This window comes from Pteronotus mesoamericanus, unplaced genomic scaffold (genome assembly GCF_021234165.1).
Source record: "Pteronotus mesoamericanus isolate MK-2021 breed Mesoamerican mustached bat unplaced genomic scaffold, CSHL_Meso_final contig_58, whole genome shotgun sequence".
NCBI lineage: Eukaryota > Metazoa > Chordata > Mammalia > Chiroptera > Mormoopidae > Pteronotus > Pteronotus mesoamericanus.
In genome coordinates this window covers 1,682,221-1,707,492 of record NW_026555205.1, presented here as the reverse complement: position 1 = coordinate 1,707,492, position 25,272 = coordinate 1,682,221, and the positions used below count along the sequence as shown (strand labels likewise).

The 25,272-nt window shown below is 39.3% G+C and overlaps 1 pseudogene; it reads left to right on the top strand.

Annotated features, from left to right (window-relative positions):
* Positions 1 to 12,536: 12,536 nt before the first annotated feature.
* On the top strand, positions 12,537 to 13,531 carry LOC129076234 (L-lactate dehydrogenase A chain-like; annotated as a pseudogene).
* The last annotated feature ends 11,741 nt before the right edge of the window (positions 13,532 to 25,272 follow it).

Here is a 25,272-nt window from a genome sequence, read left to right as displayed (position 1 = left end):
CAACACTGAAAGGAAAAGAAATCAACAGAGACAAGAAGGAAGGGGGGGGCAGGGAAAGGGAAGGGAAGGGGAAAGTCAAGGAACATATAGCAAGGACTCATGGACAAAACCAAAGGGGAAGAGCTGAGGGAGGGAAGGTGGGAGGGGGCAAGGGAAAGAGGGGGGGGAAGGCAGAGACAAATGTATTTAAAAAGTAAATAAATTTTAAAAAAAGAATTCTCTGGTTAGAGAAAATAAGAAAGCTAATGTTCATGTATTGAAAATACTCTGAAGCTGTTTCTCTCTCACAATTGCTTCCCTGAACATCACTTCTTAGGCAATTTAGAATGAATAAAAGTAATTTGACAAGATTTCTTTTCTGAAATTGATAAACACAATTCAGTAAGCTAAATAAAATGGTTCTAATGATTTAAAAAGAATGTTATGGAAACTAGTTATTTCATCTGATTCTTAAAATCTGCAACAAAACAGTATTATTTAGAGTAAATAGAACCCCAGAAGGGCATATGTATTTTATTTTTCATGTATATACAGTTCTCTTGGAGTCCACAAGCCACTCTAAGATTGCAGTTTTAGACATCAAAATTAGCATGGAAGATAGAAAACTTTCAGGGATGATAAAGAGGGTGGCGGTATTCAAACCAGCACATCAGACTTGTTCCTCTTCTTGAAACTACAGGACAAGAAGAGGGATTATTAACTACATCAGCCTTTCAGGAGACATACTAAGACCGGGGAGTAGATATCAAGAAAAGTAGGACTGAGTATTGAAAATAAATCAAAGCAAAACTTGAGTGAAAGAGAGGAAACTTGAACAAACTAATCAACTAGAATAGAAAGTGTGCAGAAGTAGTTGGTTTTTTTAAAGCTTTGCAGGCATAAAAATCTAGGAATGATGAAGAACACACTTCATGAGTCTAAAAATGCATGTTGCATATGTATACTAATGAACCTAATTAAATATGCCCAGTTCTTTAGAATCTAGGAGGGTATTGCTGATACTAGTGAGACTAAGAGGGTAATGGGTTCCAACTGCCTCCAAATGGTAATGTTTTCCCCTACAACTGCTCTTCATTCTTTAAAATTCTCCATTTCTCTACTCCTTCCCCCTTTCTGTTTTATACATTAAACTAATCCCTGTAAGTAATTCATAGAGGGTTTATGAAAGAGGGTTTTTCTCAAGACAGATTGACCTGCTTTAGCAGAACACAGACTGTGGGGAGGATAGAGGTCAGAAAATAATACCTGCCCAGATATCACAGCCTTCACAATTTCACCAAGCCCTCTCTATGTGTGTACCTGTACACATCTAAGGTCCAAAACATTTGTGAAATATGTATGCTTATTCTCTAACCATCTAATATTTTTCTTTCTCAGAAGCAACAAGGAAATAAGATTCATTGCAAAAAATATACTATATTTCTCTGTGAATAATATTCATTTCATGCAGGCATAGCACTATTTCATGTGCTATTATGTGTTTTGTACTGAAAGAGTTTTCATATCTGTTGTAATGTCCTTGGGCACCCAATATGTTTCTTTTCCTGTTTATTGATATGAGAAAAAAATTAGAAACATGCTCAGCTATGAGACTCCATTTGGTGCCTGTACACATGTATCCAGTAGAATGACTAGCATTAATTTCACATATTCACACCTAAAAATATTTACATGTGGACTGGAAGTTAGTATATATTTTAGACATTTATATGTTTTCTTAGCAATTAGAAAAGAAGTAATTATTTCAGAGCACGTTTATTATTTGAGACTAATTTGGTATACAGAAAAACTATTGAGACCTCAGGGTTTTCCTCACCAAATGTTATTAATTTGTTTAAGAGAATGAAAAACAAGAGCCATAATGAGTTTTATCAACATTTCTGCCTATAATCAAAACCATTTGTGCTCTCTTTCCAATTGCCAGAGAGATTAAAATCATAACTATTTTACAAGACTGCATTTTTGACAGATTTCTTAATAAAAGGGATGGAGCTGATAATGCAACTGTTAAGAAATTATTCCCCTGAATGCTGGTAAGTTTATGAAGGTTACATTTTTCAAAGTGCTAGTTTTGGTGGGTAGATTTTAATTATGCTTGTGAGGTAGTGTTGTTCTGCATTGGAAATTAAAGACTCCTTTATTAGCAATGACTTAGAGATAGGAAATGAAATATAAATCCAATTAATTTTTCATTCTTGTGTCAGTGATGTTCTTTTCTCTTTTCATAAGGAGACTTGCTGTGTAGATTCTATGGGAAGCTTCCATATGATACCCTTAGCTTGGTAAAACAAAGATCTTGGCTGGGTCCTTAGTTGGATCAGATGTGACACAGTATTTGAGGATTTGAAGCATCTTGTGTCACGCTTAAAATAACACTGTTTTCCACTTGTGAAATAATACCTGGACTAGCAGAATTTGTCAGCCTAATCTAAGTCTGTTGTCCCACACTGATTTTCCTATTTCCATATATTGAAAGAAATTCAAAAGTGCTGCAACTTTTCAGAGAAATCTTTTGTTTTTATTTCTTCCCTGTTAAGTGTACCTCCAGTTGTTTCAAAGTTCAGCATGATCTTTTAAAATGAAGAATTATAGTTTAATTTCTAGCTTTGTCACTAAGTTGTGTGACTTAGGCCAAGTCAATTAACCTCTCATATTAAAACTGTCTGTGTTGTCATACTAGGTTAATATTTTGCTCGTGCTATTGAAAAGGATGTTTATTATGATTTCTGTGAGGGTAAAATATAGTAACAATAATTTTCAGAAAATTATTTACTTGAACACATAACAACTATTTCCTTCCATGAAAACAAAAAGAAGTAGGAATAGCTTGTAAGCTGAGCCAGAAAAGAATCAATCATTCCTTGAGCTTGGTTAATCATTTCTGTTTTATAACCATGTGTTGCAGCCTCTCTAGGCTGAACAGGTCCACTTGGGGCTCGGGTAGATGGAAGAAGATGCATGGAGCCTTGGGGATGCTTGACATGCCTTTATTCTGGAGAGTCACACAGGCACAAGCCAGGTCTGGGTAAATCACAGAGGCCAGAAAGCCTGTGTCTGCGCTGCACACAGGCCGTAAGCCCTATGGAGGGAGTCACACAGGCCAAAAAGCCCATGTCCAAGTTGATGCCCTGACTCCCCACCTTGTCCAAAGCTCCTAATCCTTTTATATTACCCCCAAACAAAGCAGGCAACAGGCCAGAAGGTGAAGTAACTATCATGAGCTGCGCATGAGGTCCTACTCAATGCTACAGAGCAGTTTATCTCACTCAGGGCTCAAGGCCGTGAGGCCCAGACAAAAGCCTGTGGGAACACTGCTTTATCAGACTCCTTCAAGGTTGTAAGAACCTGCACCCTCCAGTTACCCACGCATCCAGGAGAGGGAGCCAGACCTCCTCCACGTACCCTATACTGTGCCAAGGAAAAAAGGGAACTTTTCAGAAACCAAAATGCAAAGGAAGTTCTCATAAGTGATACTTTGAGTAAAGATGAGGTAGAAATCTTCAGGTGGCTATGAAGCACTGATGGTATCTGAGGATTTAGGATCAGATACTTGGGATGTAGTGTATTGCGATCAGTTCTGCTTCATGTTCACATTTGTTGCTGATTATGCTTAGTCTAAATATTTTTAAAAAGTATACATTTAGAGGTAAGTATAAAAACAAAAAGAATGTTATGCCAATGGTAATGCTACTCGAGCTTGAACTGTGATGTATTCTTGTAAATGGGAGAAAAGGAAAGGCTGGAATTAAAGTTAAATCACTGGGAAGTACATTTGTCTAAACTGGTATTCCCATTCTATCTCTCTAAATTTCCTTACTCTGTGTTATTTTTCCGATATCAGGTATATTTTCTTTTTATTTCTATTCTGTGTGTCTAACCAACAAGTCAAATCCATGAACTCTAGTACCTGGAGCAACACTTGGCATATACCAGGCACTCAACAAATATTTGTTGATTGTGGAGATGATTTAGTATATGACACCCTAAAATATGCTACTCTGGAATAGAACTATTTTGAACAGAAATCAACTGAGAAAAAGCAGACACATGAAGAAGTCTCTGCCCCCATCTTCCTAAAAGCAGGGCATAAAATTCCCTTGTAAAGGTGTTCCTATCTCCCATACCAAGAAAAAGAACAACTATTAATACCAGACATGGAGATTGCATTGAGATGAGTCTCTATGAACAAACCTTAATAACAACTCTTATCTACTATTAGTTTTCCCCATATGTTTTTACCTTCCCAGATTATACCACCCCCAGAAGTCCAAACTCCCTTTCCTTTATGTAGTGACTTCTCCACAATTTATTGCCTTTTCTTAAATGGCATATAAGCCCCCAAGTCTAACTGTTTCTCTGAATTTTTTTAAAACTTTTTTTCCTGTTAAGTCACTGTGAATCTAAAATAAAATGTCTTTGCTTTTTGTCCTGTTAATCTGTCTTTTCTACATTTAATTTGCTAGCCCAGTATGAACCTAAGAAAGTAAAATCAAAGTTTTTCCACATATACATTTCAATGAATGGTTACCCAGATATTAAAAACTACCTTTTTCTATGCCACAGTCTACTCTATTAGGATTATCTTTACCAATGTTAATCATTAGGAAATTACAAATGATAAGACGGCTTTATCTGTCATTTGGAAAGAAGAAGGCAAGTAAAAAAAAAATATGGCGGAGGAGTGAATGAGAGTCACGCGGACCTCCTCCCGAGACCAAACTGGAATTGCAACTAGATAGTGGAGAAATCACCTGGAAAACAATGGAATGATAGAGGGAGAGGAGCTTTGGAGCTGTGGACAGACAGTGGATTCAACTTTCACACATCCCAACAGATGAGAAGTGTGGTGGAGGCTCGAGAGGGTGGGCTGGGCACCCATGGGCACCAGCAACAGAGGGACATTGAAACAGCCAGTTGGACCCCCCTGAGAAGAACAGGGTCTGAACCATAAACAGGGACCCATAGACTACAGCAGCTGAAACCAGTAAAATGCACTGACAAAGCGCAACCCCAAAAAGCTTAGGGGTGCTCTCTGCCAGAGACAGGCGGCTGGGGATGCAAAGAGACATTTAAAGGGCCAACACAAAAATTTGCAGTGCCGACCACCGTCCTTGATCTCTGGGTAGAGGCAGCAGCAGAGGGGGCTGGTGCCTGAGGAAAGATTGGTGAGGAAAACTTTGTGAAGAGAATGGAGACAGTCGCCAGTGGAGCCCTGGTGATGCCTCTCCTCCCACTTTGCAGGTACCATCTCGCTAAAGCATAAGTGAATCAATTAACCTGCTTTTTCCGAGTTCTGCACAGAGCTTATGCGCATGTGAGCTGGGGGCTGAGTGCAGACTGGCTGGAAGAACTACAGGATCCCTGGCCAAAGGGGACACACAGCTGCACAGACCCTTGAGGAGAGACTGGAGACAGAGGGGTTGGGGAAAGAACTGGAGGATTATCTGAGATCTCCAGAGCAGAGTCCCTCCCCATTCCGTAGTCCCCATTTGCGCAGGCAGGCCACACCCCCAAAGAGGCAGAACCCAGCGCAGGAGCTGGAAGGTACGCGATTACAATGCAGTCTGCAGAAATAGTGGATCCCTGTCCAAAGAAGTCACAGAGTGGCCCAGAGACCCTCAAGGAGAGACTGGAGACAGAGGCATTGAGGAGTCACAGTGCTGACTCCTTCCCCAGTCCACTATCTCCATCTTGTTCAGGCGGATTACTCCCCTGAGTGACAGCAGCCTATAAGGGAACGATAGTCCCGCCATCAGGAGGCACTGCTCCATCCTGTGGTTCCTAAGTCTGACAGAGGAGGACAGAGTGACCAGATTGACAATCACAGACGACAGACACAGACAGTAGACACCTGGAAGGCTCAAACAAACGGCCCAAGTCAGATAAGGTCAACAACTGACATCATCAAAGGCAGACCCAGAAAGAAAATTAAATAAATGAATGAATGAATGAATGAATGAATGAATAAAAATACGCACCTACTACCAAAGAAGTTTAATCCACAAAGTCAGGAAAGCTAGACGGATAAATTGAAGTCGAAGCAAAAATAAATAATAAATAAATAACTAAAATAAACTCTTGCAAAAATGGGAAGAAAAAGAAGTTCCTCCCAAATGAGGGGAAAGGAGGAATTCCCACAGAGATCTAAATGAAACACAGGAAAGTGAACTACCAGATATTGAATTCAAAGCAATGGCTCTAAGGAAGCTCATAGAACTTATCCAGCTCAAAGATAACTATGAGAAACTGCAACGAAACTATCAGGAATGTATGGCAAACTATATCATCCTGGAAAAAAACATAGAAACTATCAAGAAGACAAAAGAGGATAGGAAGAATACCATTTCTGAATTGAAGAACACAGAGAAAGGAATCAAAATCAGGCTAGATGAAGCAGAGGATCGGATCAGTGAGCTGGAGGATAAGGAAGAAAAAGCTCCCAAAAAAACAAGAAATGGAAAAAAGACTCAAAAAGAATGAAGAGGCATTTAGGGAAATTCAGGACAACCTGAAAAGCAATAATATCTGCATAATAGGAATACCAGATGGAGAAGAAGAGGAGAAAGGGATAGAGAAACTCTTTGAAAAAGTAATGATAGAAAACTTGCCTGATTTGAGGAGAGGAAAGATCTCAAGCGTTCAGGAAGCACAGAGGACCCCACACAAGAGGCCCTCAATGAGGCCCACCCAAACACACATCATCATTAAAATGGAAAATATCAAAGACAAGGAGAGAATCATAAAGGCAGCAGGTGAGAAACAGGTAGTAACATACAAGGGAGACCCGATATGACTAGAAGCTGACTTCTCAACAGAAACACTGCAAGCGAGAAGGGAATGGCAAGAAATATTCCAAGGAATGAAAAGTGAAGGCCGACAACCAAGGCTTCTCTACCCAGCAAGGTTCTCAAAATAGAAGGGGAAATAAGGAATTTCCCAGGCAAAAGAAGGTTAAAAGAATACGTATCCACCAATCCAGCACTACAAGAAATGCTAAAGGGACTGTTTTAAGAAGATGAAGGAAAAGAGTGAGAAAGAGCAAACCACAGATACAAAGAGAAAAAATGAATAAGTTCCTATCAATAATAAGTCTCAATGTAAATGGACTAAATGCCCAAATCAAAAGACACAGGGTAGCTCAAAGGATAGAAAAAATGATGACACATATGCTGCTTAAAAGAGACACACCCCAGAAAAAAAGACCTACACAAATTTAAAGTAAAGGGATGGAAAAAAACTATTCCAGGCAAATGGGCAAGAGAAGAAAGCAGGGGTAGCAACACTTATATCAGACAAAATACATTTCAAAACAAAGGCCACAAAAAGAGACTCAGAAGGACACTTTATAATACTTAAAGGAAGAATATATCAAGAAGACATAAGCATTGTAAACTTATATGCACCCAACATGGGAGCACTCAAACATATAAGGAAAATATTGGATGACTTCAAAAAAGATATACACAGCAATACACTGATAGCAGAGGATTTCAACACCCCACTGCCAAAAATGGACAGATCTTCCAAACAAAACATCAACAAGGATATGGAGGAGCTGAATGACACCTTAAATCAAATGGACTTAACTGACATATATAGAACCTTACATCCTAACGAAGCAAAGTACACATTCTTTTCAAATGCACATTGCAGTTTTTCAAAGATAGACCACATGATAGGACACAAAGCAAACCTCACCAAATTCAAGATAATTGAAATAATACCAAGCTGTTTCTCGGACCACAAAGGCTTGAAACAGGAAATTAACCTCAGAGAGAAACCTCAAAAACGTGCAAGCTCATGGAGACTGAACATTAGACTATTAAGCAGTGAATGGGTCAATAATGAGATAAGAGAAGAAATCAAAAAGTTTCTGGAAACAAATGAAAATGAACAGACATCAGTCTGAAACCTATGGGACACAGCAAAGGCGGTCCTGAGAGGGAAGTTCATAGCAATACAGGCTTACCTTAAAAAGACAGAAACATTTCAAATAAAAAACCTGACACTACAACTTCAAAAACTGGAGAAACAAGAACAAATCAGCCCCAGAGCAAGTAGAACGAAGGATATAATCAAGATTAGAGCAGAACTGAATGGCATAGGGATGAAAACAATTCAAAGGATCAACCAATCCAGGAGCTGGTTCTTTTTAAAGATATATAAAATTGACAAGCCTTTAAGCAGACTGATCAAGAAAAGAAGGGAGAGGACCCAAATAAATAATATCAGAAACGAAAGAGGAAAAATAACAATGGATACCACAGAAATACAAAGGATTGTAAGAAACTACTATGAGCAATTATATACCAAGAAATTTGAAAACCTCGATGAAATGGACAAATTTCTAGAAAAGTATTATCTTCGAACACTGAAGGGGAAGAAATAGAAAGCTAAAACAGACCGATAACAGCTGGGGAAATTGAAGCAATAATCAAGAAGCACCCAGTACACAAAAGCCCTGGGCCAGACGGTTTCACAGGAGAATTTTACAAAACATTTAAGGAAGAGCTAACCCCTGTCCTTCTCAGACTATTCCAAAAAATCCAAGAGGAGGGAAGACTCCCAGACTCTTTTATGAGGCCAGCATCACCCTAATCCCAAAACCCGATAAAGACCCTACAAAGAAAGAAAACTACAGGCCAGTTTTTACTGATGAACATAGACACTAAAATCCACAACAAAATATTGTCAAATCACATCCAGCAATACATTAAAAAGATTATCCACCATCATCAAGTGGGATTCATCCCAGTGATGCAGGGATGGTTCAATATAGGCAAATCAATAAATGTAATACATCATATAAACAAAAGGGAAGACAGAAAAACACATGATCATCTCAAGAGATGCGGAAAAATCATTTGACATGGTACAACACCCTTTTGTGATCAAAACACTCAGCAAAATGGGAATAAAGGGGGCAAGTCAACATAGGAAAAGCCATATATGAAAAACCTACAGCCTACATCATAATGGGCAAAACTGAAAGCTTTCCCACTGAGATTTGGAACAAGACAGGGATGTCGGCTTTCACCACTTCTATTCAACATAATATTAGAAGACCTAGCAACAGCAGTGAGAAAAGAAAAAGAAATAAAAGGTATCCAGATTGGAAAGGAGTAAGTAAAACTATCATTGTTTGCAGATGACATGAGAGTGTACATAGAAAACCCTATGGACTCACCCAAAAAAACTACTTGACCTAATAAGTAAATTTTGCAAAACAGCATGTTACAAAGTCAATATTCAGAAATCAAAGGTATTTTTGTACACCAACAATGAAATAGAAGAAGAATAAATAAGTAAAATTCCAATTGCTATATCAAGAAGAAAATTAAAATACGTAGGAATAAATTTAACCAAGGAGGTAAAATAACTGTACGCAGAATACTATACAACACTGAAGAAAGAAATTAAGGAAGACACATATAAATGGAAGCTTTTACCTTTTTCATGGATTGGAAGAATTCAGATCATCAAAATATCCACACTATCCAAAACAATTTATAGATTCACTGCAATCCCTATTAAAATAGCAATGTCGTATTTCCCAGACATAGAACAGACATTTCCAAAATTTACATGGAACCATAAACGACCCCGAATGGCTGTAGCAATTTTGAGAAAGAAAACCAAAGTAGGAGGGATCACAATACTGGACATGAAACTATATTACAAGGCCACTGTAATCAAAACAGTCTGGTACTGGTACAAGAACAGACACATCGATCAGTGGAACACAGTTGAAAGCCCAGAAATAAACCTATGTCTCTATGGCCAATTAATATTTGACAAAGAGGGCAGAAACTTAAATTGGAGTAAAAATAGCCTGTTCAACAAATGGTGCTGGGAGAGCTGTAAAGCTACATGCAAAAAATTGAAATTCAACCAACAACTGACACCATACACAAAAATAATCTCAAGGTGGATAAAATACTTAAATATAAGTCATGACACGATAAAAGTCCTACAAGAGAACATTGGCAGGAAAATTTCAGATATCCCGTGCAACAACATTTTCTCCAACATGTCCCCTAGAACAGGGACATAAATAAAGAATAAACAAATGTGACCTCATCAAAATAAGAAGCTTCTGAGTGGCTAAAGAATACATCAGCAAAATGAAAATGGAGCCAACTGTCTGGGAAAATACATTTGCCAATGATATATCAAATAGGGGTTTGATCTCCAAAATATATAAAGAACTCACAGGACTCCACTCAAAGAAGACAAACAATCCTTTTAAAAAATGGGCAAAGGATCTGAATAGACACTTCTCCAAGGAGGACATACACAGGGCCCAGAGACAAATGAAATGATGCTCAGAATCAGTAACCATCAGAGAAATGCAAATTAAAACCACGATGAATTACCACTTCACACTGGTCAGCATGGCCATCATAAGCAGATCAGCAAACAACAGGTGCTGGCAAGGCCGTGGAGAAAAGGGAACCCTAGTACACTGTTGGTGGGAATGCAGTCTGGTGCAGCCCCTGTGGAAACAGTTTGGAATTTCCTTATAAAGCTAAGAATGGAACTGACTTTTGACCCAGTGATGCCTCTGCTGGGATTATACCCTAAGAATCCCAAAATATCAGTTCAAAAGAACCTATGTACTCCAATGTTCATAGCAGCACAATTTACAATAGCCAAGTGTTGGAAGCAACCTAAATGTCCATCAGTAGATGAGTGGATCAAGAAATTGTGGTACATTTACACAATGGAATATTATGTAGCAGAAAAAAAAGGCCTACTACCCTTCTTTGAGAGCATGGATGTATCTAGAGAGCATCATGCTAAGGGAAATAAGCTAGGGACGAAAGACAAATACCATGTGTTCTCACCTATAAGTGGAATCTAACCAACAAAACAAACAAGCAAGGAAAATATAACCAGCAACATTGAAAGAGAAAAGAAACCAATGGAGTCAAGAAGGAAGTGGGGTGGAGGCGCAGGTAAAGCGAATGGAAGTGTCAAGTCAAGGAACATGTATAAAGAACCCATGGCCAAACCCAAAGTGGGGAAGGATAGAGGGAGAGAGGTGGAGGAGGGGGGCAGGTGAAATTGGTTGTGGGAATGTGGAGACAAATATATTTGAAAAAAATAAAAATAATAAAATAAAAAAATTATTTCCCAATTAATCTGAACTTTTAACTCTTACAAACCTCAATTTCCTTTCAAAACAGTGAAAGGGAGGGATTGGGAATAACCGTAGAATTTTGTTTCACACCAATCGGTTCACCATCTGGTGACCCAAACAACTTTTACCAGGTTCAAATGGCCCAAAGCACCATGTACCAACTGCATTCCAACTGGTCTCACAATCAATCTTAATCAGGTCCAAATGGCATAAAGCCCCAAACAGCACAGAGATTTCCCCATGTATTCAGAAAAGCAAAGGTCAAACCAAGTCCCCAGAAGAAAGCAGGCAAAGAATAACTGCAACCAAGAGCTGAGGTTTCTTTCTTTTCAAGCTAAAATTTTCACAAACATCCTACCCATTCAGAAATAACCATTTTAGCCTAACTCACTTAAAATCCTTGTGTTTTTTAACACAAAGGTCCATACTCTAACTCTGTATCAAGATTTAAAAGTCCTTAAATTTGTAAACACATCATATCTATTCCTTACTGTGTGAAATGAAATAAAGAAACAGGAACATTGTCATTTTGCACTGGGGGCCACTGTCCTTTTCTGAAAGAGAAATTTTACATCTCCTTCAAGAGTGCAGGTCAAGATTTCCCTTTCAGCATCAGCCACAGCAGCAGGATCAGAGTCCTCCTCCAGCAGTGTCCATTTTATCTGTGTGTGGTGGATCCAATGCTTGATCCCATTTCACTTTAGGGAAGAGTATGTTGTCAGCAGAATGCAATAGGGACCGGTCCATTGCTCTGCTAGCTGCTGCTCAGGGCCTTTAGTCTTCCAGGTCTTTAGTAAGACTCTGTCTCCTGGCTGGAATGAGTGTAATGGCTCATCAGATGGGTAGATGGACTTACACTGAGAAAACTTGTGCAAAATGGTTAGTGTTTGCCCTAAATGTTGTACATATTGCTTAATTTTTGACTCTTAGTCCAAATCTAAAGGGAGTGTCCCTAAAACAGATTTGGAGGAGTCTCTCATAAACCATTTCAAAAGGGCTTAATTTAAGCTCACTTCTTGGACCAGTGAGTCCCTGGTCCCATTTCAAATGTGTTTCCTGGCATATTTTCACCAGTCTTCTTTCATTATGTGGTTAATTTTCTCTCTCTTTCCAATAAATTGAGGTCCCCAAGATGCATGTAATTTCCATCACATTCGCAGGGTCTGTCCAATCTTTTGGGAGCTCTCTGAAGTGAACAATGGTCCTTTGTCACTTTGAATCCTGTGAGAAAGTCCAAACCTAGGGACTATTCCTTTAAGTAAAAGTCTCGCTATCTCGGTACTGGAGCTGCTACCACCAAGTCCGGATCCAGCGCCACGCACCATCGAAGCACCGCACACCACCGAGGCCCCTCTACCATGCACATCCGATTCCTTTTGGTTCTAAGTTGAATATGGCAGCTCTCAAGGATCAGCTGATTGTGAATCTCCTAAAGGAAGAACAAACTCCCCAGAATAAGATTATAGTCATTGGGGTTGGTGCTGTTGGCATGGCCTGTGCCATCAGTATCTTAATGAAGGACTTGGCAGATGAACTTGCTCTTGTAGATGTCATGGAAGACAAAATAAAGGGAGAGATGATGGATCTCCAACATGACAGCCTTTTCCTTAGAACACCAAAAATTGTCTCCAGCAAAGCCTATAATGTGACTGCAAACTCCAAGCTGGTTATTTTCAGTGCTGGGGCATGTTAACAAGAGGGAGAAAGCCGTCTTAATTTGGTCCAGCAGAACATGAACATCTTTAAGTGCATCATTCTTAATGTAAAATACAGTCCCAACTGCAAATTGCTTATTGTTTCCAATCTAGTGGATGTCTTGACCTATGTGGCTTGGAAGATAAGTGGCTTTCCCAAAAACTGTGTTATTGGAAGTGGTTGCAATCTGGATTCAGGCTGGTTCCATTACCTAATGGGGGAAAGGCTGGGAGTTCACTCATTAAGCTGTCATGGCTGGGTCCTTGGGGAGCAGGAGACTTGCGTGTGCCTGCCTAGTGTGGAGTGAACATTGCCGGTGTCTCCCTAAAGACTCTTCACCCTGATTTGGGCACTGATGCAGATAAGAAACAGTGGAAAGAAGTTCACAAACAGGTGGTTGAGAGTGCTTATGAAGTGATCAAACTGAATGGCTACACATCCTGGGCCATTGGACTATCTATGGCAGATTTAGCAGAAAGTATGATAAAGAATCTTAGGCAGGTGCTTCCAATTTCCACCATGATCAATGGTCTCTATGGAATAAAAGAAGATGTCTTCCTCAGTGTTCCTTGCATCTTGGGACAGAATGGAATCTCAGGTGTCGTGAAGGTGACTCTGACACCAGAGGAAGAGGCCCATTTGAAGAAGAATGGAGATACACTTTGGGGGATCCAGAAGGAGATGCAGTTTTAATGTCTCCTAATGTACCACCTCACTGTCTAGGCAACAACAGAATTTTAGTTGGAGATTGTGCATATTGTCCCTTTTATCTGATCTATGACTAAAAACATCAATTTCCTAAAGATAGAAATAGTAATGGTTCATAAAACCCGGCATCTCTATCCTGATGCTGGATGGTCCTGACCTTGTGTAGTCCTAAACTGGTTAGTGTGAAACAGTTTCACCTCCTCAAAGGCACCACTGCCAATGTTACACACACTACAGTCACCCTTCAAACTAGATGCTTGTTCACTGGGTGTTATAATAACTTGTGGTTACTTTACCCAACGTGCCTAGTCCAACTTTTTTCTCTTCAGTCAATCACATATTGGGATCCAATGTATGAACCCAACATTGCATGTCTTGGGCTAAACTCTTCTTAAGGATCTTATTTTGTGTACTATATGAATCATAATAGTGTACCCTGCCATATAATGTAAAAAGAAAGTCGACACATAAATAATGCAGCCAACTATCCAAGTGTCATATCAACTAAAACACCAAATAAACCTTGAACAGTGAAAAAAAAAGTTTTGCTATCTCATTCACTTTCTCAGTTCAGTGAGATATGCCTCTACCCATCCAGAAAATGTGTCCACAAACACTAATACAAATTTTAAGTTTCCTCTGGTTTTAGGCTTCTGTGTAAAGTCTACTTGCCTGTCTTCAAATCTGTATAACCCTTTATACTGTACTCCCTTTTCTGCTGGGGCATGTTCTGTCTTAGGGTTGTTTTTAGCACATATCCAACAGCCTTGGGTAATCTTCTAAATGGTCTTTTGTAAATGAGGTCCCTTAAATGTGGCTTAATGAGGTTCATTAAAGCATCCCTTCCATAATGGGTTCCTTCTTGTAGGTGTTTGAGAATGGGCTACACTAGAGCTTCAGGGAGTAAGATCATACCATGTGTGTTGATTTTCCATATGGAATTAGGGTCAGTGTTAGAGAATCCTCACTCATTGGACTGTCCCTCATCTCATTTGGTGTAATGGGATTTAAATTTTAATGAGTCCAAGCAGGAAATCAAAGCTTACAGGCATGATGGCCGTCTGGCTGCTTGCCAAGCTACTTTATCACCAGATTGGTTTCCCGGGTTCATTTGAGAATTGTCCCTTTGGCCTTCTGGACAGTGTATTATGGCAACCTGGTTCAGTAGATGCATTGCCTCTAGCAATTGTAAAATTTCTTTTGCATGTTTTGTGTCCTTATTCTCTGAAGTTAAGAGCCCTCTCTTTCTGTATTGCTCCATGGTTATCATCTACCCTCAATGCATATTTGGAGCTCATATAGATGTTAACCTTCTTTCCCTGGGACAGTACTAAGGTTCTGGTGAGAGCTATCAGTTCAGCCTTCTGTGCTGAGGTTACTGGTGCAAGGGCTTGGGCTTCTGTTACTTTGTGTGTGGTGACTACCACATACCCAGCTCATCATTGGCCATATACCATGAAGCTACTCCTGTCTGTACATAATTCCCAATTTGGTGCTGTCAGTGGCTGGTCTAAAAGATCTGGCCTACTGAAATAAACATGGTCAATGATTTCCAAGCAGTCATGCTGGAGGGCTGTGTCTCCCTCTGTGTCGAGGTACAAAGTTGTGCTGGTCTATAAGGTAACATTTGGGTTATCTAACAGAATGGCCTAGTATTTTTCCATATGCCCTGCCATCAACTAATACCTTACTTTCTATTTCAATAGAGTTAGGACCTGTTATGATGTGAATACCATAGTAGGCTGTCCCAAAGTGAACTTCTCAGCTTCCTGTAAGATGTCACAGGTAGTTGCCCTTGCCCAGAGGCATGGCGACCATCCCTTTGCAGTGTAATCCAACTTCTTTGAGAGATAGGCTATGGGTTGGGATATATTTCCTGGAATTTGTATTAGTGACCCCAGTCCAATCCCCTGCCTTTCATGAACATACAATTTGAAAGATTTCTTTAAATTGGACAATCCTAGTGTGGGAGCCAAAATTAGTTTTTCCTTGAGTGTCAAATGCTACCTTACAATCTCTTCACCATTTGTAAACTTCAGAGTCTAGTCCTTTTAAGGAATTGTACAATGGTTTTGCTATAAGTCCAAAGTTTGGAATGCAAATTCAGCAGAACCCTGTAATCCCTAAGCACCCACAAAGCTGCCTCTGGTTCTCCGGGATTTCTATTATATGACTTGCTTTCTATCCACCACCAAGCTCCTAGAACCCCATTTCAGTTGGAATCCCAAGCATGCCACCTCCTGTTTGCAAATCTGGGCCTTAGGAAGTGATATTTTATATCCTCTTTTTACTAAATGATTCAGGGCTGTGATGTTGTTAAGCAAGCAGTCCTCATAGATATCAGTAAGTCCTCTACATATTGTAAAAGAACTCCTGATTCCAATTGAATATCCCTTAAGTCCTTTGCTAATATTTCCCAAATTTAGTTGGGAAGCTCTTAAATCCTTAAGGCAATGTGGTCCAACATTATTGGAGCATGGCTTTAGTTTCTTGGTCCTGACATTCAAAGGCGAACAGTAGTTGAGCCTGTTTATCTATCAGGATGCAGAAATAGGCATACTTCAAGTCCAGAACTGAAAACTATTTGCTATCCTCAAGCACCATGATCAACAGAGTATAGGGGTTGGACACCATAGGATGAATATTCTGAACAATGTCATTTATGCCTCTAATATCATGTAAAAATCAATATTTGTTAGAGTTAGGCTTTTTGACAACATGGAAGTATTATAGGGAGATTGGAATGACGAAATTAGTCCCAATTTTAAGAATTCTTGTAATATAGACTGAATCCCCCCGAAAGCTTCCTTTTTTTCGGTCTTTTTATTTAGTTATTTATTTAAATTTATATATCATGTTTATTCTATTACAGTTGTCTCAATTTTTAAACCTTTACCCCCTCCATCCATCCCACACTCAATTCCCACTCAGTTGTCCATGTCCATGGGTCATTCATACATGTTCTTTGTCTAGTGCCTTCCCCTTCTTTCCACCATTGTCCTCTTTCCTCATCCCCTCTGCTCACTTTCAGTCTGCTTCATGTTTCCGCCCCTGTGGTTTATTTTGTTTGTTAGTTTATTTTATTGAATAGAGTCCACTTGTAGGTGAGATCATATGGTATTTGTCTTTCATCAACTGGCTTATTTCACTTAGCTTAATATTCTCTAGTTCGATCCATGTTGTCGCAAAAGATAGGAGTTCCATCTCTCTCTCTTCCTTTCTTAAATACATATTGATTTTATTCATTTTTCTAAAGGTCAAAGTTAATTATAAAATATTTTAAAAAATTAAAACCATTATAAAGTCTCAGCAATTAAACCAACATGACACCAGCACAGAAATAATCAGGTAGATCAATGAAATATACTGAGTATTCTAGAGACAAATATATATGTCTGTCTAAAAATATATGATTAAGTTGATATTTCAAATCAATGTGGAAAATAAGGCTTATTCAACAAATAAGGTGCATGGACCATATTACTTGAAATAAAAAAAAAATATACAGCCTTATTCCACACATTATACAAGACATATTTAGATGAGTTAAAAATCAATATGCAGAATCTAAGGAGTTTTAGAAGGAAATAGAACTAATATTTTTCATGACCTGAAGTAAAATATTCAAATGCAAAAGCTACAAAGTAAATATTAACAATATGATTATATTAAACATTAAACCATGTAGTAATATACATAGAAAAAAGTTAAAGGACAAGGAATAGAATAGAAAAGTATTTGCAACACATCTAAAATATGGTTAATAGTTTTGTTTTGGTTTTTCTTTTGGTGCGGGGGGAGTTCTACAAATCTTTAATTAATAAATGGATAAAGACAACCAAAAAGTCTTTTAAAGTTTTTTTTAATAATAGAAATAGGCAAGAAACATACTAAAACAGGTTTAGTTTCAACAAATAGTAAAGGAACAATTAAAATAACATCATTGTCACAATCAGATTAATGAATATTAAACATATTGGTAATATCAAGTAGTGGCAACTCTGAAAGGAACTGGGTATTCATAGAAACTTTTTCTTGATCTTAAAGCAGTCCCTTTAGCATATTTTGCAGTGCTGGTTTGGTGGAGGTATATCCTTTCAGCCTTCTTTTGTCTGGGAAACTCCTTATTTCGCCTTCCATTATAACTGAGAGCCTTGCTGGGTAGAGCTATCTTGGTTATAGGCCCTTGCTTTTCATGACTCGGAATATTTGTTGCCATTCCCTTCTGGCTTGCAGTGTTTCTGTGGAGAAGTCAGCTGCTAGCCATATTGGGGCTCCCTTATATGTTATTACCTCTTTCTCCTTTGCTTGCTTTAGGATTCTCTGTCTTTGATAGTTGCCATTTTAATGATGATGTGTGTTGGAGTGGGCCTCATTTGGTCCTCTTGAATGGGACCCTCTGTGCTTCCTGGACTTGTGTGCCTTTTTCTCTCCTCCAATTATGGAAGTTTTCCACCATGATTTTTTCCAACAGTTTCTCTATCCTTTCCTCATCCTCTTCTGGTATCCCTATTATCTGGATATTATGACATTTCAGGTTGTCCTGCATTTTCCTCAATGCCTCTTCATTCTTTTTGAGGTTGTTGTTTTTTTTTTTTTTTTTTTTTTTTTTTTTCATTTTCTTGCTCTTTCTGAGAGTTTTTTCTACCTTGTCCTCCAGCTCGCTGGTTCGGTCCTCAGCTTCCTCTAGCCTGCTTTTGATACCTTTTACTGTGTTCCTCAACTCAGAAACTGTATTCTTCATTTTCTCTTGTCTCTTATTGATAGTTTCTATGTCATTTTTCCTGCTGATATAGTTTGCAGTAACTTCCTCGTAGTTTCCCTGTAGTTTTTGGTAATTGTCTTTGAGCTCACTGAGCTCCTTGAGCTTCCTTAGAGTCATTGTTTGGAACTCAATATCCGATACTTTACTTGCCTCTCTCCCATTTAGTTCTCTTTCTGGGGATTGCTCCTTTCCTTTTAAGTGGGGTGTATTTCTTTATCCTCCTATTATTTGTGAGACTCTTCTCTTTTGCTTCTACTTCTTAAGTTGATCTATCTTGATTTCCTGACTTTGTGGCCTGAACTTCTGTTGTTGGAGACCACTGTTTTTACTTTCTGAGTCTGCCTCTGATGATGTCATATATTGACCCTGTCTGACCTTAGCCAGTCTGTTAGAGACTTCTGGTAATCTACTGTCTGTGGCTATCTTGTTCATTTGCTAATCCATTCACTCTGCACTCAGCAGGACACCTTATACAGCTCAGGGAAGGTTGGAGTCCCTCCTTGGGGGCAGGGTTATTGCGTCCTTTCATGCTGGTGCATATGGGGAGTAGTCCACACTGGGATCCTGCCAGCTACTCTCTCCATTCTCTCCCCAAAGCCTCCATCTCCAGTCTCTCCTCAAGTGTTGCCAGACCTCTCTGTGCCCCCTTTATCCGGGGATCTACTGTCTGTGACTGCCACTCTCCACTCAGCAGGCAGCTTCGACAGCACAGGGTGGAGTCGAATCCAACCTGGGGGTGGGGCTATTGGGTCCTTTGACGCTGGTGCCACTCAGGAGGAGTGATCTCTGCCTGAGCAAGATGGCTGCTGCCCCATGGTGGATGAGTCAGCACTGAGATCCCACCAGCTACTCTCTCAGTTCCTTCCCCAAAGCCTCCTTCCGCAGTCTCTTCTCAAGCTTCTCTAGCCGATTCTGCCCTCGACTTTGCTGGAGACCAGGGTAAGTGGCTGCAAATAAAAATTTATGCTTTGGCCTTTTAAACAGTTCTTTGCATCTGTAGGATGTACCACATTCCTTACCAGTTAGATTGCGCTAAAGCCAATTCTTCTGTCTCCAGGGTTACAGGGTTCCTCCCCTGTTCAGTTGTTTGTTTCAGGGGATTTCTCCACAATTTAGTTAATTCCAGGTTGGTCCTGGGAGGAGGTCAGTGTGACTTCCATTCACTCCTCCGCCATCTTTATTCGTAAAGCTTCCTTTTTATGGGAGTATAGTTTCTTTCATGGAATCCACACCCCTTCTTTTAGGTTAATTTTTATGTGTTGGATATTAAGTACTTTACCTGGGGTTTCTTCAGCCCAAAAGGTTTGAGCAACCTGCTTATAGATTTCAGGTGGGAGGAGTTCACCTCCAGGAACTTCTAGGCAAATCAGGAGCACGTGGAGCTGCAGAAGATGTTCCAGTGGAACTTCTAAACATAATGGCTGTTTTTCAGGAGAATAAGTTTTTTGTGCATGTTATGTACAAAATAAATCTTGGCCCAACAATGGAATGAGGCAATTTGGCATGTAGAGAAAACTATGCATAATTTTTTTTATCACCAAGCTGACATTCTAGTGTTTTAAGTAACGTCCATTTTTGAAATTGTCTGGTCACTCCAGTAACCATTAATACATCAAAACTTTTCTTGATTAATTTTTTTATTTAGCACTGAATAGGTAGCTCCTAAATCTATAAGGAAATCTATGACCTTGTTTCCCACCATCAGTTTTACCCAGGGCTCCTTTGGGGAAATAATAATAGGTCAGGAGATATCTAAGGGAGCCCCTGGGCTTCCTCATTTATCATCAGACTCCTCTCCTTTTTAGCATTTCTAGACAATGGTTTTTATTCTCTCTACATTCCCTCTTGAATTTTGGGCAATAACCTTCTCCAGTGGCCCTCCTCCTTGCAATGGGCACATTGATTGGTGCTTAATTGGTCTTTTCTCCTTCCTTTCAGGTTCCATCTTTCCTGGTATCCTCACTTTGTTTTTAAGAACACTATGGCCTGTCTTAACTTCCTTGTTTCCTGGGTGTTGTAAACCTTAAAGGCTATGTTCACCAAGTTTGAGGGATTCATTCCCAATGTCCCATCTAAACATGGGAGTTTCTTTCTGGTATCTGGGACACATTGTCCAATAAAAGTTGTGTTCCCATATGGCCATTTTCTGCAGTTTGTGGGTCAGCATCAGCGTGCTTTCTATAAGTCTGATAGAGCCTTTCTAAAAATTCAGACAAATCTTCATTTAGTTTTTGTTGAAGGGCCTGTGTCATATCCAGGCTCTTTCACTTGAACAACTCTTTAATAAGCCCTTCCAATATTCACCTTCTGTAATGTTTCAGGAATCTAGGTACCCACCATTTTGGCTCTGTCAAGGAAATTGCCCCAGCTGGTCTGGGGGTCCCATTAGGATTCTCTTGATGGAGGAGTTGCACCTCTTCATTAGTGTTATTTATAACCAACCACTTTTCATCTGCCGTCAGTAGGATGTTAAGGAGAATCTGTACATCTCCCCAGTTTCATTGATGTGTGGTAAAAATAGAGGTCATAAAACCTTCCAGTTTTTGAGGAACCTCCCTCTATCAGGGGTTGAAATTCCTCTAATTCAGTAATTCTGAAGTGGAAAACAGTACGTGCCAAATAGTAGCCAGTGGTCTGGCCTTGCAGATTTACTCTGCCTCTAGTGTATTGCCTCAAAGGGAATTGTCTTGCTATGGATAGGGAGGCTCCCTGGTCAAATTGCGTGCCCCAGTTGGTCTTTGAGGGGGAGACCTTTCCCTTATCATACAGAGGTGTGGTCTTTGGTGCTCTGGGCCCTATTTCAGGGGTATCTAGCTCTGGAGGTGATCATGGGGCAGGTCTTCCTGCTACTAACCCTTTGTCCCCTGGGTTCAGGGCATTAATGAGACTTTTTTCCTAATTTTCCATTTCTTCCTGCATCCTAGTAGCAGGATGGGTTTTGAGGCCATTTCCTACTTCTGCACCATCAAGTGTTTCCCTGTCCCTGGTGAAACGCTGTCATGTAATGACATAAACACCTTAATGTAAGACATTTTATCCATTTGCCTAGCTGTTGGTAATATACTTCCAATTGCATAATGGTACCATAATTTAGGGAACCATTTAAAAGCCATTTTCTCCTGCAGTCTAAAATATACATAGGCCACATAGTGTTGCAATAAAAAAAAAATCCTCCTTAGACATTGGATAATGACTGAATGTAACCCAGTCTGCTAAAAATTTGCCTAGTGGGCTCCCTCCAGGAGCCAGCACAGAACAGCCCATGATGGTACAGATATATAGACCCAAGATTATGACCAGAAGCATGCAAGCAAACTGTAAACATATAAACAAAACTTGAACACACAACTCCATTATTACAAACAACTGTTCACGACCAAGTCTTCTGCTAACCAATCCTGCAGATAGTTGCCCCCAAACAATGGCCCACTAAAATTTGGTCAGTTCTTACCTGGACCCCAGTTCGCAGCTGTAAAATTCAGGTAATCCTCACCCCCTCTTACAATTTTCCTCCCCAGACCCATTTCCTTCCACCAACCAGGCGATTTTAAGCAGCTGGCATCTCAGGTGGTTGTGCAGAGAAATTCCTGGAGTCTGGGAAGCCCCACAGTCCCAATACTGGGGCTCAGCCTGCCATAGGTAACTAGGGCCCCACATTGGGCCTCATTTATGTTACCAAACAGATATTGGGGTTCTGGTGTTTTCCACCACTGAAAGGCCAACTCTGGAGGCAAAGGTTTGGTGCAAAATGAAAACAGCCTTTTATTCAAGAACTGCACATTTTGGAACAATGGCAGATTTCTGCCTCAGAACCCATCCACTCCAGAACACCTAGAAACAAACCACACCAGCCTCCACCAGATCAGTCCAAGGCTGCATCTGGAATTCCTCCTCCCATTTAGAAATGCTGTCCCTTAGGAACCACAGACAGTGGCAACACAACCATTCAGATGGCTTAGCTTGTTCCCAGATGCAGTCTGGGGTCAGTCTTCTCCCTGGAGTTTGCATGCATGTCACATGCCACCAGCTGCCACTGTTACTTCCCATGCCAGGGGCCCAGGGATGCTACCAACTGCTGCAGCTAGAAATAGGGGGCTCCATCGGGCAGGCTGAGGGACCTGGCATCTGTGGCCTAATCATGTAGTTTCCAGGGCCTGCCAGGCTCACAAGCACTCCAGCCCACATGTCTGTGCTGTGGATCCCAGAAGAAGAAGCACATGTTTCTCCCTTCCCTCTGTTTGAATCTCTTGAACCAACTTCCATGCACTCTGCAAGCATCCAGCACCCCCAGCCAATCCTGTACTTTTCCCAGGCTAGACTGACAGATTTTATTCTGCTTCAGCACCTCCCCCTTCCACCATGTATCAGAAAGGATTAGAAGGGCTTTTCCCTTGTCCAGGCATTTCACTATCATCACGCATGCATCACACAGGGCCTCCTTCTGCCATGTCTCTGCCTTGAGTATGGAAATCTGCTGTCACATGCCACACTAGCAGCACATAACTACAGTAACACATTAGAGGCAAAAATATCATTTAAAATGGAGTAGGGAAGATGACACTTCCTGTAATCATAAGCAAGTGAGTCAATAAGGGCGCTCTAGGAGACAATAGATCTTATCCTTCTGAATTTCTAGTAAGCAATGGGGGCCAGGTGATAGGAAGAAGACAGAAAACCTAGTAAGAATACATCTTACAATCTAACTCTTTTTAGTGCCTAATAACAACAAAAATTTTTATATCCTATATATTTTCAGCAATGGTTTGGTAGGGGGGAAAGATGACAATACATTACATTTTATAGGCAGCCTCAGGGATAAGAGTCTATATGATGAAATAAATGGCAAATCAGATAGAAAAATAAGCTGGATCAGATCGTGTGAGTGCAGATAAATAGGTGAACAGACCCATGATGAATACTTGACCAATAGAAATTTCCATGAGAAACTAAATAGCAATGAAGAAGAAAGGCAGAGAACTTCCCAGATAGGCACTAAACAAAGGAATTTTAGCCTTTGCAGACATGAAAATCAGAATTTTCAACAGAACAAACCCACATTAATTAAGTTCAACTTACTATTACAGCAATTCAACTTTAAGAAATAGCACGGCCAAGTGGAACAGGATTCTGTTTCTTTCATCATTTCATTCTCTTCCCACTTTTTTTGGTGAATCTAGACTTAGGATAAGGAGAGTTTACTAGGCTTTCTACTTAATTGCAATCCTATAATAAGGATATATTTGCCACAGGGATAAAATATTTTATCTTTTGGCTAGGGCACTCTGAATACTGTTTGTTTAGGATTATCTTTGCTCAGTTTTGTGATTTTTAAATATTTATTGATCAACATTCCTAATTGTTATTTTTTCACTAAAAGTCAGTTATATTTTAAAGGTATTTAAATAATAAGAAAGCAATCTTATATGTTTACCCACTCTAGTTCTCATTTCCAGTGATCTTTTCTCCTTTTGTATAAATCTATATCTCTATCTGCTGTTTCTTTTTCCCCTAAAGACTGACTGTACCATTTTATGTATTACTGGTCTATTGGTGATGAATTATTTCACCTTGTTGTTTCTCAGAAAGTCTTTATTTTGTCTTCTGTATTAAAATATATTTCTATTGCCTATAGAAGTCCAGGCTACCTTGGCTGGTGTGGCTCAGTGGATTGAGCACTGGCCTGCAAATCAAAGAGTTACCAGTTCAATTTCCAGTTAGGGCACATTCCTGGGTTGCAGACCAGGTCCCCAGTAGCAGGTGTGCAAGTGACAATCACACATTGATGTTTCTCTCCTCCTCTTTCTCCCTCCCTTTCCCTCTGTCTAAAAATAAAATCTTTTAAAAAATTTTAAAATAAATTTAAAAAAAGAAGTCCAGGCTGACTGTTTTATTTTTCTTTCAGTAAGAACTTTAAAGAAGTTGCACTATCTTCTCTCTTGTGTTATTTCCAACTAGAAATCTGCTGTCATCTTTTTCTCTTGTTCTGCATATACTATGTCATTTTTTTCAAGTTGTTTTTAAGATTTACTCTTGATCACTAGTAGTAAGCAATTTGATTTCATATACTTTGGTGTTGCTTCCTGTGTTTCTTTTCATTTATTTATCTTTGTTGTGGTGGAAATGCTTAACATATAATCTACCCTCCTAACAAAATTTGAAGTGCACAGTATGCTATTGTTCACTAATTATTTCATTTGGATGTACTAACGATTACAGGAAAGTCCTTGTCAAGGCTTGCATGTCTGGGAGTCATTTTCTTTCTTTCAGTTGCTAGAACAAGTTTCTACTCTCATTGTTTGTGTGCTGATTTTAAAACTTTAATCTCAGAAGACATTCATGTTTTCCTTATTTCCATTATTTTCTTTATTGAGAGATACCACACTAGAACTCTAGCCATGTAGAAATCCTCATGTCACTTGCTGTCTAGTTCATTTTGCTTTAGCAATAGTCTTCTTCTAGTTATCTGAAAACAATGAGGTGTCTTTCACCTCAGAGCTTTCATATGTGACATTGCCTTTTCCTGGAAAGCTCTTTCTAGTCATCAAAAAACTAATTCCTGTTCACTGCTTAGGCAATATCTTAAAAGTAACTCCTTTATGAAGGAATTCCTAGACTAGATTAAGGTCCACATTTATTATTTCCTCTCATAGCATGTTGGCTTCATAGAATTTATTAAGATGTAGAATTATATATTTCAAATTTTTATTTATTTTTATTATTAAAGTTTTTGATTATTATTTTTCTTAACCCACTTAATGGTATGAAAACAAATGCAAATTAAATTGAGTGACTTAAATTCTCCTTATTGAAAATAAGGGAACATATTCCTTTTCCCTTTTTTCTCTCAGAATGTCTTCCCCTGTCCTTTTCAAATATGTGTGTGTATATATGTATACATGCACATTTAATTATTATATATGTACATATATTTAGTTACTATATGTACATAAATTCATTTAGC